The following is a 17,611-nucleotide window of genomic DNA, read 5'->3' as shown; positions in this document are numbered from 1 at the left end:
ATATCAGGGTGGGGAAGGTTAGGCTGACATTATCAGGGCTGACGAGAAACCAATACCTCGAATCATCACATTAGCATTTAAAGTAAGTCTTCTCCATCACTGGCGTCCGTTCTCTCGTTCTTTCTCCTTCTATCACTCTTCCTGTTATAATTATAATAGTAAATAATAAATATGCTTTTGTATGTCTTGCGTTCAACTTTAAGTGTCCTTTGAGCCTGGATGAAATAACTCATAAAACAATATAAAACAGTAGGCAGAACATTTCTAACCTCACAGTGCACTTGACATTTAAATTAAAAAACGTTTTGGGGTTTGAAAAAATATTTTTGGATGTACACTTCAATAGCTGTTTGAAATAATCCAAGACGGCCGCTAGCCTCCAAGAACTGGGGAAGCTAAAACACATTGCAGTAAGACAACAACTATTAGGATAGCTGAAATATATATATTTTTTTTAATTATTCCATAGCAATCTTATTTATGAAAACCTGAAGAGGTTTTCTCAGAGATTCTGAATAAACCACAAAAAGGGTTTTCATGACTACTTTTGCAAGAGTAAGACAATTTTGAGAGAATAGTTGAAAAAATTAATAGTTAAAAAATGCAGTTGAAAACAAAATTATAATTTCTAAGGATTATTTTAAAATTTAAATTAAGAATTAAAAATATCAGCTCAATTAGTTTTATAGAACGAGACTTATTATTAGCGAGAGAGCAAATTTCATTTTAGTAGTATATTTAAAATCATGGGATGATGTTTATTTATTTCAGATAGAGGATTTTCAGAGCCAAATTGGTTCCTCTTCTCGTTGCAAAGCTTTATGACGGTAATAAGCAGCATACAAATAGGTATATCCCAATCTCGAACGAAGGAATGCTACTCTAATCTCAATTACGGGACTTTGTTCTTATCAAAACAATTGGTTTTCTTTAGTAGATGAAAGAGATATTGTCAAACACTTTATGGAGAAGTGGTCCAAACCCATAGTTTTTTTATGTGCCGGGAATCGAACCCGTTCCCTTCCGCACCGAAGCCCGAGACGCTAAGATTTTAATAGTTGTAGTATTTTGATTGAAGACACAGATTCAAGACATTCAAGACATAACCATACAACGGTAAATATATTATACAATGTAGAGCGGCTGTGTATCACCCATGATAAACTATAAAAATACATTTTGAGAGATATACAGGAGCTCTGAGGCTGAAGTCACGTAGTTGTACGTAATTTATTGTTGCACCTGCTATTCTTTGTCGAATCTTTGTTTTCATCTTTGGTTTACTTCGTGTTTTATCGTGGAGAGTTTCCATGATTTAGGCTTCGTGTTTTGGAAAGATATGATTTAAGAGACTTCCTAGAGCTCTTTGAGTATCAATGTTTATTTAGTACAACATATTATAATTGCTGAGTTTACTTTCTTTTGCCGTACTCATTTTAGTTTTACCGCACTCAATTTTTTGCCATACTCCAATATTCCGACCAAACAACACAAAACTGTGTCCTTTTATTAGGCACGTAATGCGTGTAAGATTAAAAATAAGTTGGCAATACTCAAAGATACCACGACTACGATCAGCTGGTGCAGCGTTTCCAATTTCGTTCAAATGTTTGGATTTCCTAACCTTTCAACATGTTTTAAAGTGTTTGAAATACTAATTATTTATATGCTTTATGTAACTGTAGGGAAAATATTATGTGTGATGCGAGTGCAAAGTGTCACTTCGCACACTAGTTACACTAATAACTATTTCAATTAAGTACAGCTCTGAAAAATAAGTTTTGTTTTAATTTAAAGTAGTAACAAATATTTTTAGAAAAATATTGTGCCACTTTTCCTGGAGGGGTTCTCCAATACAAAATAAACACATTTCTCCTTAGAGACAGAAATTTTTTTATGTTTTCTAGATTTGTAGGTACCGAGCCACTGCGTCAGGGTGATACTAATAGCTAAAAGCCATTTGCTCTTGCTGGGATTCAAAACCTGATCTATATGAAAAAAGCTCTTCACTTAAACCGTTAGACCAACTGCGCCCACGCTGTAAAAAGTACATATTAGCCAGAGTTTAGGAAATTGGCTGAACATTATAAACTCTGCAAAACTCAAAATTGACGAATGGTTCGAAAAAGGACGAGATACTATTTCGCTCAGACAAAACTCGGTTGCCAGGTGGTTTTCGTGAACTTGATACTTTTCAAGAAAGAATCCTTTGCGATCGACAACTGTCAGTGTAAGAGATATTTTCCAAACGAATTTGCCACATGACAGAAACTAAGGGTTCCTAAATGGCTGAGCCTCTCATCATAGGCGCCAAATATGCCTATGTTAAAAACCTAAAGGACAATCATCCCCAGAAGAACCGTAGACATTATTGTACTTTTTGAAGAGGTTTACTATGGCTAAAGCTTAAATTTGTGATGATGGATTTGTTGACAACCCAACATTTTCTAAGACTCACTATAGATATCATACCAACACCAAAACATCATCTAAGTGTTTCACATAACTTTTTCCGGTTCGATATAATATTTTTTTTTTGTGAATCAAACACTGCCGGTTTGATAACATGATAACTATTAAGATTATTAATTAGGATCCGAAAAACTTTTTAAGTTAATTAAAACATTACATTTGGATAATAAGTTACTAGCGTTACTGCTTATAAAAACTGCTCGTTATAATATAACCTGTTTAGAAGGACGACATGTAACCACTTTCCAGTTTGACTGAAGTGCGAGGGAACTGGTTCAATCCCCGTCAATACTCGTAAAAACAGCTATGATGCTATTTTACACAGTTACTAATATTCTATTTTATTTTATATAACTAATAACACATAAATGAGTATACTTTTAATCAGTTAAAGGAGCTTGTTTATAAAAAAAACCACTCCTCTTTGACAGTGACGATCTACTTTAAATGCTAATGTTGATTTGCGGTATTGGTTTGTCGTCAGCCCCTGATAATGTCAAGCTAACCTTCCCCACCCATCGAAGAATCGCTGAAATTCCGCATTCTTTGAGCCCCTCGTTTCTCAAATTTATCTTTAATGATTTATGATTCAAAACTAAATTTCAACTTTTACTGAAATCTATAAAAAGGAAACTAGTTGGTTAACAATTTGAGTGAAATATCTTCCCCTAGTAATATTTTATTTAGTTTTATTTACACTAAACACACTCTAATCCCAATTTCTTTACTACATATTTAATTTTATAACTAATTTTATGCCAATTGTTGTGTAGCTCTTAAATGTATATAGGTTAAGAGAAAAATTAAATATCAATTCTGGATTTTCAATTTATTCAACAATACAATGATAAAAATTAAGAAACTGTATTTGATTACTTTATTATACTTTATTAACCTTATTGTTGACATACGAATGTCTATTCTCTAATAATAATGGAAAATGTGAACGATTGAATATTTATAAGAGTATCAAACAGCATGAAGTAAAATTAATGTTGGTGGAAAGCTTAAAGGGCCAATAATTCAACTAAAGAATTAACAAGCAATTCTACTAAGCAATTTTTTTAGAAACTAAACTTCCAAATGTGATTTGTAAATAAGAATTGAACACAAAGTGATAGTTGACAAACCATTGGGTTATTAACAATTGTAATGTTTAGCAGAAGCCATTCAAGAAGTGTCAACAGGATTGGTGTTTAATCCTGTTAGAGTTTCAGTCTCCAAATGTCTAGTATAATGCTCATGTAGACTATCTTATAAGGGTTCCGGACAGTCAATGTTGTAACATTAACATGTTAACTCATTCCTTTACAAAACGCTAAATTTTAAATTGTGTGTTTTTCTCTGATAGCTGTTTGGTCTTTTGAAGCACATATTGACACCTGTATCGAAACATGTCTCAATTTAATAATACTGCAAAACAAAACAATCAGTTGAAAAATAAGATGTTTTGGATGAAATTGAGAATAAATACTAGGTGGCAGCTAGACCAAGAAATTCTTTACTGATTATTTCTGATGATGTTTTCAAATACAGACCGGTTATGTAAGTATAGCCTGTGACTACGGTTCCAAAGAGATTTATTCTTTTATTTGGACACTAAATGTATTGTAATTCTATATAGGCTAAAACTGAAACCTGAGCTTTTATAAACAGCTGTTTATGTCATGAATGAACCCCCATGGCTCATCCCATTCTAATGCCGATGACAGCTTATTTATTAGTTTGAGATATAAGTGTCAGTATATAAAATCAATATAATCCTCAATGGGTATATCCCATCCTGGAGAGTCAGAGGAAGACATTTTGACGATATTTTCCCTCCTCGAATATGTTAAATATTTTTTTTAATCACTTTGTATTCGAAAATATCCCATTTTCATATAGCTGAGATCTTCTAAAATCTTCAATTTCCACACACTGGAGTTACGTATCATTGATTTCAGATAAGTCCTGAAATAATTATAATCATTGTTGATTCGTGATTAAGCAGCGAGCTTCAGGTACGTCCGATCTTAATAATCAATACCTCAAATGAAAGTTCGTATTTCATTAAAAAGGTTCTTAGAACAAAACATATATGATAATCTAATTAGAACTGGTGAAATGCATCATCAATTGAAGTAAGAATTAGAAAAAGATCAAGTTTATGATTTTTTGTTTAGTAATACAGTAGATAAATTAATGAAGATGCTTAATGGCCAATATGTGCGTGCATGCCTTTAATTTAAGACCAAAATTATGAAAATCGGTCGGGTAGAAGAACCAAACTAACTCCGAAAAGAAAACCCAAATTTAACTCCCATAAGAAATAATCAGGGAGAAAGTTGCTTTTGTTCATAACACAAAATGTACGTCGGATAAATTAATACCGAAACTTGATGGCAAATCTGTTCGCGCATACTACCTAAATTATAAAGATCGCTCGGGTAGAAGATTCGAACCAACTAGGTAAAGAAAACCCAATATTTTTTAAATATATATTAGTAAACTGTTGTCCTTTGTTTGTTTATGAATATATTGTGATAAAACTTAGCAATTCATGACAAAAGATCAGATTCGTAGCAAGAATTTCCATACAGTTCATCGTAGAACATACTGAAACAATCACTCTCCTTGCTCACTAACTCTTTGTAACCGAATCCTTGGCTGGGATACCCTTTACAAAAAACCGCTCGCAATCTTCAACCAGTTCCCTAACCCCTCTGTGGTTATGATGTAAAATATCATGTTTCGTATCGTATCAACCTTGGTGCCCAAAAAAGGGAAAGGTCTTACACTTGATTAGACAGTGTGCGATGGCAGAGGTTGGTTTTGTGGACTGGGAACTGATGACTTTATAAGACATTCCAATATTTATGTAAGGTTTGGATCGTTAGCTTTATGTTTAAGCATTATACAGCCTATTATTGGTATTTTAATAGAGGGGCACTTTAGTTCTGGTACTTTATTTAGGCTAATTTACCAAGTTTTATATTACTGACTTCTAAATTTAATGTGTAGGAATGATTCAGTTGTAGTAAGTAGCAGCCTGTGTTACGTTACCTTTTGCAAGAAAAAATTGAAGAGTTTCTCCCGATTCCCATGAAGTCTAAAGTTCAAAATCACCTTAAAACATTTCTAGGTAGCTTTTTTGTGAAGGGCATAAACTATAATCGAATATTTCTCTTTGATCATTTAAAGACTAATCCAATACTTTACATCAAGTTGCACCGTTAAAACGGCTTATTATACAAAAGGGTTTATACATTTGAATGCTAATATTTATGTACTTTTTCACTTTTAAACTGTCTTGGTCCTACTGTATATCATTTATACAAATGGATGGGTAGAATAAACATAGATCCAAGAAGTTTTTGCGTAATTAGGTTGGAATATTGTTTAAGAAAAAGATAAGAACCTCTTGAAGAAATAGAGAACGACGCCACACTTAAGGAGTATGCAGATGATAGGTATCCAATAGTTTTTACCCGATGGCTAATTGTGTTTAGATGAAGAATTGACTAAATGAATCGATTGTTTGGTTACAATTTGCGTAAGGTTTATACTTTTTATCAGCTTATACTACTCTAATTTTATTCAACTTGTATCTTAATGTTTCAATTTGACATTATTCCTAGCGGTAGTATTGCTAAATAGAGGTTTTAGACTAAAACCTTTAGACCTAACCAATTGAAAGTAACACTCATATAACCATCATTTACCCTTACTTACTCTATCATTAGGTTAGAAAGTACACTAGTTATAAAACGTTTTTAGCAAGAAGTTCAGTTCTACCATTAATTATTTTAATGAGTTAGTGATAACATTATTAATAACATGGATAAACTATAACTGCAAAAATACAGCATTTGATAAAATTTACTTAGTTCTTTAACAAATATTAAAAACAATCCTTGAAGTTTGTAGAATTTACACGCATGCTAAGACCCAATTTCACGTTGCTTGCTATTATAATTGGGTTGTTCTCGATAGAATATTTTGAACATTAAATTATATACAGTAAAGCTAGTTATAATCATTTTACCTTAAGTGAATCGTGATCACGAATGGTTCCAAATTAAAATGTTTACAAAATAACACGTGTTACAAATTCAAATTAAGCTGCATAGACCAAATTAAATAAACAATGATTAGAAGACAGTTTAAGCGTCGCAGTGCGGAGGATTCATATAGACTCAGGTGCTACCGCAAAACAAAAGTCCGTGCTTTTTTATAATTTAAGTTAACTTATACAAGTTTATACTTTTGTAAAATATGTAAATCTCTATTAATTTTAACCGTCCTGCTGTTCATAATAGGTGGCAAATATTACTTTAAAAAAGCCCATTAAGATGTATGAAAATAGTTTTTTTACAAAGCTGTTTGGTAACATATGTTTTCTGGTTTATGTTGGGTATTTTTTCACTTTTTTTACGAATCTCGTATCTCAGGCCACACGTTTAATTGAATATTTATGTGATACAGAATTTAAGCTATATTCGTTATTGGAAATATTTTGTAGGTATCTGCAATTTCATTAAAAATAATTGCATAAAAATATGACTAATAAGGCACACAAATGTTTCGTTTCAATCATGGGTCATAATCATTTACTTTAATTTTAAATTTCATTTATATTTTAATCAAAGTTGTGATTAAATCTCATTCAATAGACTAATTTCTTTTTCTAAGTTCAAAGGAATTATTCGTAGTAGTTGAAAAGAAAACTATTAGGCGTCTGTCTGGAACAGCCATTTCAATTGCTTTGTTATGACAACTTTTATTTATTTTTTTTACTTAAGTATTTCTCATTTCCTCTTCAGATCGCCTAGTGGCTTATTTTGAATAAAAATAATTATTAATGGGTAAGGTTTCAATGTTATTTTCAGTTTCTCCGAGCAAAACAGATTTAATTACAGTAGGAATCTTCTGGTCCTAAAAATTTCCTATGTCCAAACTTAAATTAATTTTTGTACCTGCACTTTTTTGTATAATCTGATTAATTTCAAAGCTTATACTTATTCAATGGCTTGAAAAAAACTAAAATATCTAGTACATATTTTGGAAATAATCACTGCAATACATGATGTATACCGTACAATATACATATCTCACAATTTAATCACTATGGATAAAACCTGAAAGTACAAAAATACATAAAATGTATTTTTTATACTTTCAGGAAATATAATAACACGTTCAATACTGATCAATACGTTTTGTAGATACAATGTAAGAGTAAATAGTTTTTTTAGTGTCTTCGTTGTTATAGTACGGCTAAATTTCTGTTGGATTTTGAAATTTATTAAGTAAAAATACCGGGTGTCCCATAATAGTACACCCTGGTTAGTTTTTGAACGGCTGCATATTCAAAAGGGTGGTATTTTAAAATTCATCCCCACCCCCAAATAGGGGTTACTTAAAATCTTTACTTAATAATAATTAATACTTAATAAAATAAATGGTTTCACTGTAACATCCCATTTTCAACCTCCCTATTTCAGATTTTTACGATTGGGGTGTTATTTTAAAGCTTATTTTCTAGCGCATCTGTGAATGGTAATTAAAAAGGTAATTTCCTGTAGGGATTTACCCCTCTTAGGCTTAACTCATTCCTAGAGTCCATTTTCAAAGATCAGTTAAGCTTACCAACTTTCTTTATAACAGTTTACAAAATGTGGATGGTAATTTAACAACTGTTCCACTAGTTGAAAGTTTACCACAGTAAGATTGTTAACAAGAGTCAACAACAGTTTATGGAAATAAATATCTTATAAATATTTTTTGATGTAGGTAAATCAATTGCGTTATACTGCGCAATTTGCGCACGGGTAACCTAGTTCGATTTATTTGTGAGAAGATTTTGGTTATCAAAGAATTCAAGGATAAAATACTGAAATCTAAAATATTGAAGTTTATAATAAAATATTAAATGTTACAATACATACTACTTAGACAATGGCCTTTATGGTTCATAGAATAACAGGAGGGCCAGTCAATAATTCATCCATTAATAGTAACAGACTTGACAAAAAATATAATTGTTAGTCAAGATGTAATCCTAAATTTTGGCCAAGAAAAAATATTCTATCATAATTAATTACAACTCAAATAAAACAGTAAGGACACATACTAATTTAGTTGTTCAAGATTTCATTTTTCTAAAAATCTTTCCAAAAATATTAAAATGCTTGACAACAGCATTGCAACAAATTTAAAAGGGAAACAAGGAATCCTTACAAACTAATATCAGAGACTAAGTAAATTAAAGTATTAAACTTGATATTTGGACGTCTAGGAAGTTCTAATGGGATTGGACCCATGATGTCACCCAGTTGCATGGCTTCAATTCATACAAACAAAAATCATAAGATAGCACAATTCTGTTAAGCGTTAGTACAAAATTTAAACTTAATAATCAACTATTAAAATTTTTCAGCTTTTTGTAAAATTAAAAAAAATCCAATCATTTGGATAGAAAATAGTTTTTTTTATTGATTACAGATACATTGTTGTCTTATGGACAAAAATGTGTAAGGGCAAACTACTCAAACAGAGGCAACAATATTTTAATATAATATTAAACTTTATTAAAAGAAGAAAACTTATAGACCATTGAGGATAAAAGGAATCGGTTTTCTGTCAGCACCACCCAACTTGAGCAAATCTCTATATTTCATTTCTTTGTAGGTTCACTGAGCTTTGTGTTTTTTCTAAGAGCTGGAAAGGAAATTGAGAAGAGAAATTTAATTTTAAATGTTTAGATGAAAGATGTGAAGTAAAAGAAAGAAGATTGGGCTAATTTATTTTTTTACAAAAGTGTGTTAAATAATTTGAAACGAGTGGCTTAGGAATAATTTAGTTTAGTTATAAAATATTACACGCATAAGCTGCAATATATCGTTTTTAGGATTCTAGATACTTATCTAACGGTAAATTTAACGCTTGTTGATTAAGAGTTTTATTTAATTGTGTTAGCAGCTGTACAAATCTAGACATATAACCTAATATACCTTTAAATGGGTCGAAAAATATTCAAATTGTGCACTTAGCTTGATTGTTAAGCAGTTGCCCAAATTCTAACACAATTGTGTCTTACCAGTTGTTCATCTTGTTGATTGGATTCTTAAATATTTATTTATTTATATCAATAACAAAACAAGATTAACGTTTGTACTAGTTAAGATTGTTTTTTCACATGGTGTTGCTGTATTGTTGACTTCTTGGCTTTCCCGGAAAAGAAACACCTTGAGTAAAGAAAAATACCTTGTGGAATTTTTAAATCCAACACCCTGCAAAAACACCCCGAATATAAACCCCTTACTTACATTAACGTATCGGAACATTATCATCTGGTTCTTTTAAAAGAAATTGTATCCAGCGTAAAGATCCTGTCCAACAATAGGAATTTGAAGGACTGTGTAGTGTGTAAGGTGTGGAAATGCTAATTCAATCTTTGATATCAGCTGTCATTGACAACAGGTCTGTCTTCAGCGTCTGATTTGACTTGCATATTCATTGCATTAACCACTTGATCACTATTGTATTTGATGCATAAATTTTGATTTTCTTTGATCCAGTCTAAGAATTTACATAATTAGTTTTATAGTATTCAAAAAAATCTGTTTACAAGATCCAATAGGCCTAATTCAATCTGATCAAAGTTTTTGCTATCATAGATATTTTAAAAATTAAAGCCTTCATGCACGGGATTGGATAGAAAAAGTAGTTTTATGAAGTGGAATTCATAATCAGTTCTGATTAACATTTAGTTAGCCTATTTAGTATGAGAAATTCATGAACCAAGTTATGATTGAAGCTAAGTTGAGAACATTAGGCAACACCTCAAACGTAGGTTTTGTTATTTACACAGATGATTTCAAGCATTGTTGTTATTTTACAATACATTTCTCTGTTCACCCCTGTTCACAATGGGGTCTGGCATCCGAGTGGTCAGAGTTATTTTCGTTAGCAATCCAAATCATCAAATAAATCCTAAAGATTATCCAAACAACATTTTATAAATTCCTGAACTTAACCAAGAAATGAAAATTCAACAAATAAATAAACCAAACCCTATAGAACCAGCAAATCTCAATCAGTAAAAATGTTACCGTCACATTGATCCAACACTCGACCTTGATATACCTTCGCAACTCATTCAGTCATGTCAAGAAGTGATGTGAGAAAATTTCACATAATTATTAAATTGATTTTCTGTAACAACTCAATATCAATTCGCGATTCCAACAACAATTTAGACATGTCTGTTATAAAATGAAATCGCTGTCGCTGTTAGTAAAAGGGGAAAAATAGCTTCAGAGGACAAATAATAAAGGAGTAATGGCATTACCGCATTACCCATATAGGGTTTGCGGAATAATACTATTAGCTGGAGGGAGGAAAAGGGATAGACGGAGCCGAAACCTTAAAAAGCCTACAATAAGGCGTTGGTAACGCCCAGTTCCTGTAATACTACACCCCTGTACAACGCCGGCACAAAGTACCGCCTGGGCCGCAATGGAGGCGATTATAACCAATGGCGGCTAATTGGGTACCAATTAACCCTTCAATCTTTGTAGTTAGTTCAATAAGGTGTATTGGATTTCAAGCTGGCCAAACGTCTTCTTAGAACTGAAAAACTATTGACAATAATTAATTGAAGTCTGATTGTTTTTTGTTATAGTGATAATTACTTGTAAGTTTGGTTCTTTGAAAGTCGTGCAAAACTACAAATAAAAAAATACCGGTTTGATATTTATTTATGTGGTCCCTTAAGGGTGATTGAATATTCTCTTATTTATTAGGATTTTAAAAGTTTTGACCCTTTTACATTTTGATTGTTTAATGGAATAAATATTTTGACTTGATTGTCATCAATTAGGGGAGTTAAATTTCACATTGCAGCATGATGAGACAACCTTTTTTTTTAAATGTGCGGTTTTTATTTAATTTCAGATGTAGCGAACTAACAAATTAGATCTTTTAAAACCATTCAGCTGAATGGCAATTGGTAGCCCTGAAAATTTGTTCTATTCTCTAGGTAGACAATATAACAAATTCAACCCCTTTAATTATTTTTGTTACCGTATTATACTCTCTTATAAATATCACTGTTAATTTGTTTAAAACATTACATTCGACTAGGAGGGTATATTGTCTGTTAATAGTTCAGTTCCTAGTACAAATAAAACTAATGAACAATGGATTTTAGTCGTGTGATAAGACTTTGGCCCGGAGGTTCGATCTCACCTTCAGATGCAGTACAACTATTTGTACTGAAAAAAAAAAACATTCGGAAAAGGAAAACATGTAAGAATAACTCTAAGCCTTATTACATGGGAGAACTTCTAGAATTAGCAACAATAAATCGTTATAAACTTTCCAATTACTTTGAAGTCAAAACGAAACAATTCCCTCTTTAACCTTCAAACGTCGATTTCCTCTGAATTTTACCCCACAAAGATATGCTTCAGGCGTCAAATTTGGCTAATCTTAAGTACCAAATAGCTGAATCTCATTACATTCTCTGTACGATACAAGTCTATCTCGTCGCGTAGGCTCCAGGGCCTCATCACAGGGCGAAGTGACAAACAAGATTACAACCAATCAGGTTGGCTTGTGTGGCCTGGAGTGTGTTTGTACTAGACTTCATCTTGTAACGAACTAGAGCGGGTGGCGGGTGTGGAGTGAATTAGAAGAGTAAACCCTAGCTGGGATGTGTTAGGTTGAAGATTTAAACCTTGTTTATGTATTAGGATTGTGAATTGGCGATTTTGTCTAAAACAATACTGTAATGAGTTATGTAATTGATCCATAACGAAATTTTATCTATTCGTTGTGAATTATATAAATATTATTATATTTAATAGTATTCAAAATACAGGGTTTTCATTAAATAGTGGTGGGGTTTTAACTGTAGGTAAAACTAATATAAGACAAATTAAATATTTAATATTGATACCCCTGCATCCGGTAGCTCACAAAGTTTTGTTTACATTAATTGAAACAGCTGTGTTGATTGTTGTGCTAATCTACAACCTACTTATTCTTTTAAATAAACTTCAAGTTGTATTTTATTATAAAAATGTTTTCCGTCAAGAAAATGCTAAGTGTGTAACTAGGGAACTTAAGTCAGTGACTCTAGTATAACGGCCATTTAGGATGTCAAAAACATAGTTTATTCTTAAAATAACTTGAAATATAGCCCATCTACAAGAAAGAACCAGAGATACAGTCTCCACTGTAAGAATAGAAATGTTGCACTTGTGGGCTGAAATAGATCATCGCATAGACGTCTGTAGAGCAAGAAACGGTTTCGAATTGACTGTTGCTTTATAGGCCTTTTGAAATTCGATCTTAAAAAAATTCAAATCAACATACACTTTACTAGTAGGTTGTTAGAAAAGTATGGGAAGATTGCACGAGAGGTTTTTTTTGTTTCTGCTAAGATTATGAACACTTACAGTTTTAACCGCATCCGCCAAAAACCACAAGAATTTTCCTGTCTTACCCATTACAGGAGTATCAGGTAAAACAAGCTTAAACTCTATACGGCAATTGAGCTCCATCCGGCGGAGAACATATCATTGACCCTATATCCTCTTAAAATGAACGTTAATGTATACTGTATAGTACTTTATATTAAGTAAATATATCCAGAGAACAGGTATAAATGATTGACTATAAATTCATAGTTATACCATAGGTGGACTAATATTATTATCACATGGTAACAACATACCCATACGTGGTATAGGAACCACCATAGGAACATGGTTACATTTTGTGAAGTTTTTGGAGGTCGAACGTTTGAGTATAAAATACTAACTAAATATAAAGAAACAAGAAGATGGGGAAAATATGTGACTAACTACATTGTAATTAGTTTTGGTATTGAACACAATCAAATATAGATTTATAATAGACAACGGCGATTTGGAAATAAACCCTGAATATTAACTACTTTTTTATACATTAAATTGAAAAATTAATGAGTGAAATATCCTCGTACGTATTATACGTATCATTAACTAATAGATAACAAAGTAATTTGATAGACTGATAACTAATCTATATGCACAATGAACAAAGTGTGGGTTCAATAGAAACTTTATTTAAGTGTATGAGTATTAATTGTATTGTATTTCGGTTCTGTACTGACAACACATAATATAGGATTTACCTTAGCAAACGAATATGAACTACTGTTTTGTTGGTTACAAGTAAATAACTAAAGTTGTATTTACCATTGATGAATAATAAAAAAAATAATAATTTGATAATATGATAAGTACACAACGAAAAAAGTATAGATTTAATCAAAACTTTTTAAAGTACATCGGTACATACAACAAAACTTAACATTATATATACAACATTATACATTATATAACATTATAACTTAACATTATACAACTTAACATATTGTATATTAAAATGTAGTCCTGAGTGGTTTGCGTTCACCAAAATTGCAACGGTGACGTTTCCCCACACATTTGCATAGTACACACGTGTTATAAAATAATCAATTATACATTCAAAACAAGTTTGGTTAAAATCTATAATTCATAAGAGAACTGAATATGTATAAATTCAAATCAATTCACGCCGCTGATAGCAATACCCCAAACTTCTACAGCACTGGACCACGGGAGTTATATATTACTACAAATCTGGCATTTTAAACACGTATCAAAGAATTTTCTGAAAATGTTTACATGCTATTCTAAACCTAAATGTTTAAGTGTAATCGTGTTTAAACCCAAACAGAATCAACTCTTAAAACACAATCAGTTGCATTCGTAGACAATTATTTGGCGCCCAAAGGATAGCAACGATTACTCTCATCATGGTTCCGCTTGAATTGTGCTATAGGCCTATCATTTCACTATGTTAGATTTTTATTTCCTGTTAGGTTAAATCTAGCATTTACCAAACCTTAGGTTTTATATCCATATTTAAGTTTTATATCTTGAATCCATAGGCCTTCCCGAAACACAAAACAGATTGCAAAATTTACTTCAGACCGAATTTGTTGCTGTTGAATATATCCTATCCCTAGTCCATCATTGAAAACTATTTTGCCTTTTAGTGAAAAAAGTTTAAGATGGCAGGAATGTAAATTTGTAAACCATAAAATAATTCAGGGGTTACGTTACGTCTAAAATATATTATATAACGTTTTTTTACCAAATGCCCTAACTTGAGTTGCGTGCAATGGGTAAAACCGAAGTGCATTGACAATAGGCTTTAATGTTATGGATATAATAATAAATTGATGAAAAAATCGTTGAGTACAATAAACTCCTTATAAACTGAGAGAAAACAAATACGATAGACGGGACCGAAATTCGTCATTGGTTTAGAATCACCCAGGAAAAGAAGGTAGGTCGAGGACGTTTTCCTACAGTCTTGAACGACATTTTACTCCAACAAACTGTTAAAGTTGAACTGAAATAATACTGAAATAAAGTATTTTATTTTGAAAGGCTTGACAGTAACATGGCGGGTAAAAACCCAGTAAACAATACTCTGAAAGGATTTGGAGTAAGCCTTAATCCCTGCAGGATTCTTTTACTACTGTATCAAATAGAAACTTAAGTTTAGACCAAGGTAATACAATATAAAATTTAATTTCCCAACAGCTGCTATTTCAAAGTTTTTAATTCCACAACACTGCAAAAAGCCAAAATAGAAAAAAAATCCTTTCAATACTTTGTTACAATATCCAATTACTAGATCAAATTTTGAACCACTTTAGTTTGAAGGCTCTCAAGAGGTAAGATCCAAAACCGATATTCTCGAATGAACGAACAATTAGACCATGATTGGAGATCGGGTGTAGAGCACTGATGTGATCAGACGTGTGGAAAGTGTTTTTGTGGACCAACGGTTGTGGCCAAACTTCGATACTAGACCATATGGGAGAGTGGAACGTGTAAGGCTTCTGTAAAGCACAAAACTATTACACATTGTAAAACTGAAAAACCTTCAAGACTGTAAAAAACTAGTGTTTAAGATGCTTGATTGTTCATTGGACCTGCCAATGGTATGTTTGTGGTTCTCCTAAATTAGCCGCCATATGTCAAATTTTATTTTCAATCGCTGCCCTATATGTGCATATAAACACCAACAAGCTACCTAAATCTATTATCTTGAGCAAAATCTGTTCTTAAAGAAACTACTAACACTCCTCAAGTCCAGCGCTTACTACTTTCTGTATCAGCTAAATTAACAGCATCAGAAATCTGGCACAAAGTTTCCCTCATTAGCTTGGCAACAACTCAGAAAGATTTTTTGACAACGCATTTTTACAAATTTAGACTAGTCCACTTGTCAACATGTCAACATCATAAATGTAGGCATTTTAGGCACGTTTTGTATTTTTTCAGTGTTTTAAATGTATTAGTTCGTGTAGATTGAAAAAAATCTGGCTCCATCAATAAAAGATGAATATCCCGTTTGAAAGCAGAAACCAATAAGATAGCAAGTTCCAGTATTGCTCAGTTTTGTGATGTAAGATACTTGTTTGATTTAAAAGGTTACCCTTCACTACTTAAAAGGTTTACATTGTGCCTTATCGCTATTTACCTTATCGCTATACCTTTTAATGGTAGAACCATTCATTTTCAACAACAATTGAAGCTTATGCCATGCTGTTAATATAAATATGGATATTAGCTTAAAATTGTACATTATGCAAAAATGAATGCTTACTTTTTGTCCATCGTTTGTGTTGGCTATTCCTTGAAATTGTTTAGATGTTGTTCAAAAAGTTACGTGCATCTTTTAGAGAATTAAGTTTTTTAGTAAGTTGTACAAACTTTTCCTTACTTATGACATTAAATGACTACTTGAAAACCGCAAATTCAATAACACAGGAGTATCAAGTCTGTTGCTAACTGAGGATAGGGTGCAAACCAAAGTTGGAAAATCAATTATACATTCAAACTAGTTGACTTTGAGCTGAATAAGTGATTAGCCGTTGAATAAGCAACACTAAACAAATAGTCGATGTCGACGCCACCGTGTTGGTTACACTTGTTTCTGTGTTCATAGTTTGTTGGACAAATTATGTTTCCGCATTTTAAAATATTCGACACATTTCTTTCCCAGACTTAATTTGCAAAAAGTGGGTTACGTGTGTTAGAAACCAATCCGTACTAGTATCATCTTTGACTATCAATAGTCAATGTTATTATGTTTTGTCAGTAAGAATAGAAAAGTTAGTTCATAGATTCACACATATAGATTAATGATTTGTTATTCCGTTAATTTGTTTTTTTGAAAGTTTTGGATTGTGAAGTAAAATAAAACGCAAACGTTCTGACTGACTGATTAATGAAGTAGATAAGCTACTAAAAGGAAAAATGAATCTCACTGTTTAGGTTAAATGCTTCAATACCGTTGCTATCCAAATTACAGTTGATGGTTTTCCTAATGTTTAATTGTTCAACTATAACAACTCCAGAGTTACATAGGGGGATAGTTACTGTTACAGGCTTCTTGTGACAGAAGCTACAGCATACATAGATAGCTCTTATCGATTCTACCAGTACTATGAATGTTGTATATACGTTCTATCTAGGTTTATGTAGGCTGTATATCTAGGATAGCCGGCGAGACTATCATATTTACATAAGTTGACCTGATGTAGTTTATATGTAGTTGAGTTTAAGTGATCACCAAGGCATCAATTGGGCACTGGTTCTATTCTGAGAAAAGGAGTAGCATTTTGACCCGTAAACTCTCTGCTGTCATTAGAGAAAGATTTCCTGACAAAAAAACAGCTTATTTTATAAATTTGAAATAAAAAATTCAACAATATTTCAGAATTTTTATTGTCATGAGGCCTTTCGCCAGCTATGCTGGCATCATCAGACACATCACAAAACTGAAAGTTATGTTTATATTTAAAAATACAATTATAAATTTTAAAGAATGTAACATATGGGTAGCATTTTGACCCGTAAACTCTCTGCTGTCATTGGAGAAAGATTTCCTGACAAAAAAACAGCTTATTTTATAAATTTGAAATAAAAAATTCAACAATATTTAAGAATTTTTATTGTCATGAGGCCTTTCGCCAGCTATGCTGGCATCATCAGATACATCACAAAACTGAAGGTTATGTTTATATTTAAAAGTACAATTA

Source organism: Macrosteles quadrilineatus, unplaced genomic scaffold (genome assembly GCF_028750875.1).
Source record: "Macrosteles quadrilineatus isolate MER2022 unplaced genomic scaffold, UCM_ALF_1.0 Scaffold_2__2_contigs__length_208266976, whole genome shotgun sequence".
NCBI lineage: Eukaryota > Metazoa > Arthropoda > Insecta > Hemiptera > Cicadellidae > Macrosteles > Macrosteles quadrilineatus.
The sequence above is the reverse complement of the archived record's forward strand: the minus strand, read 5'-3'. Positions refer to the sequence as shown.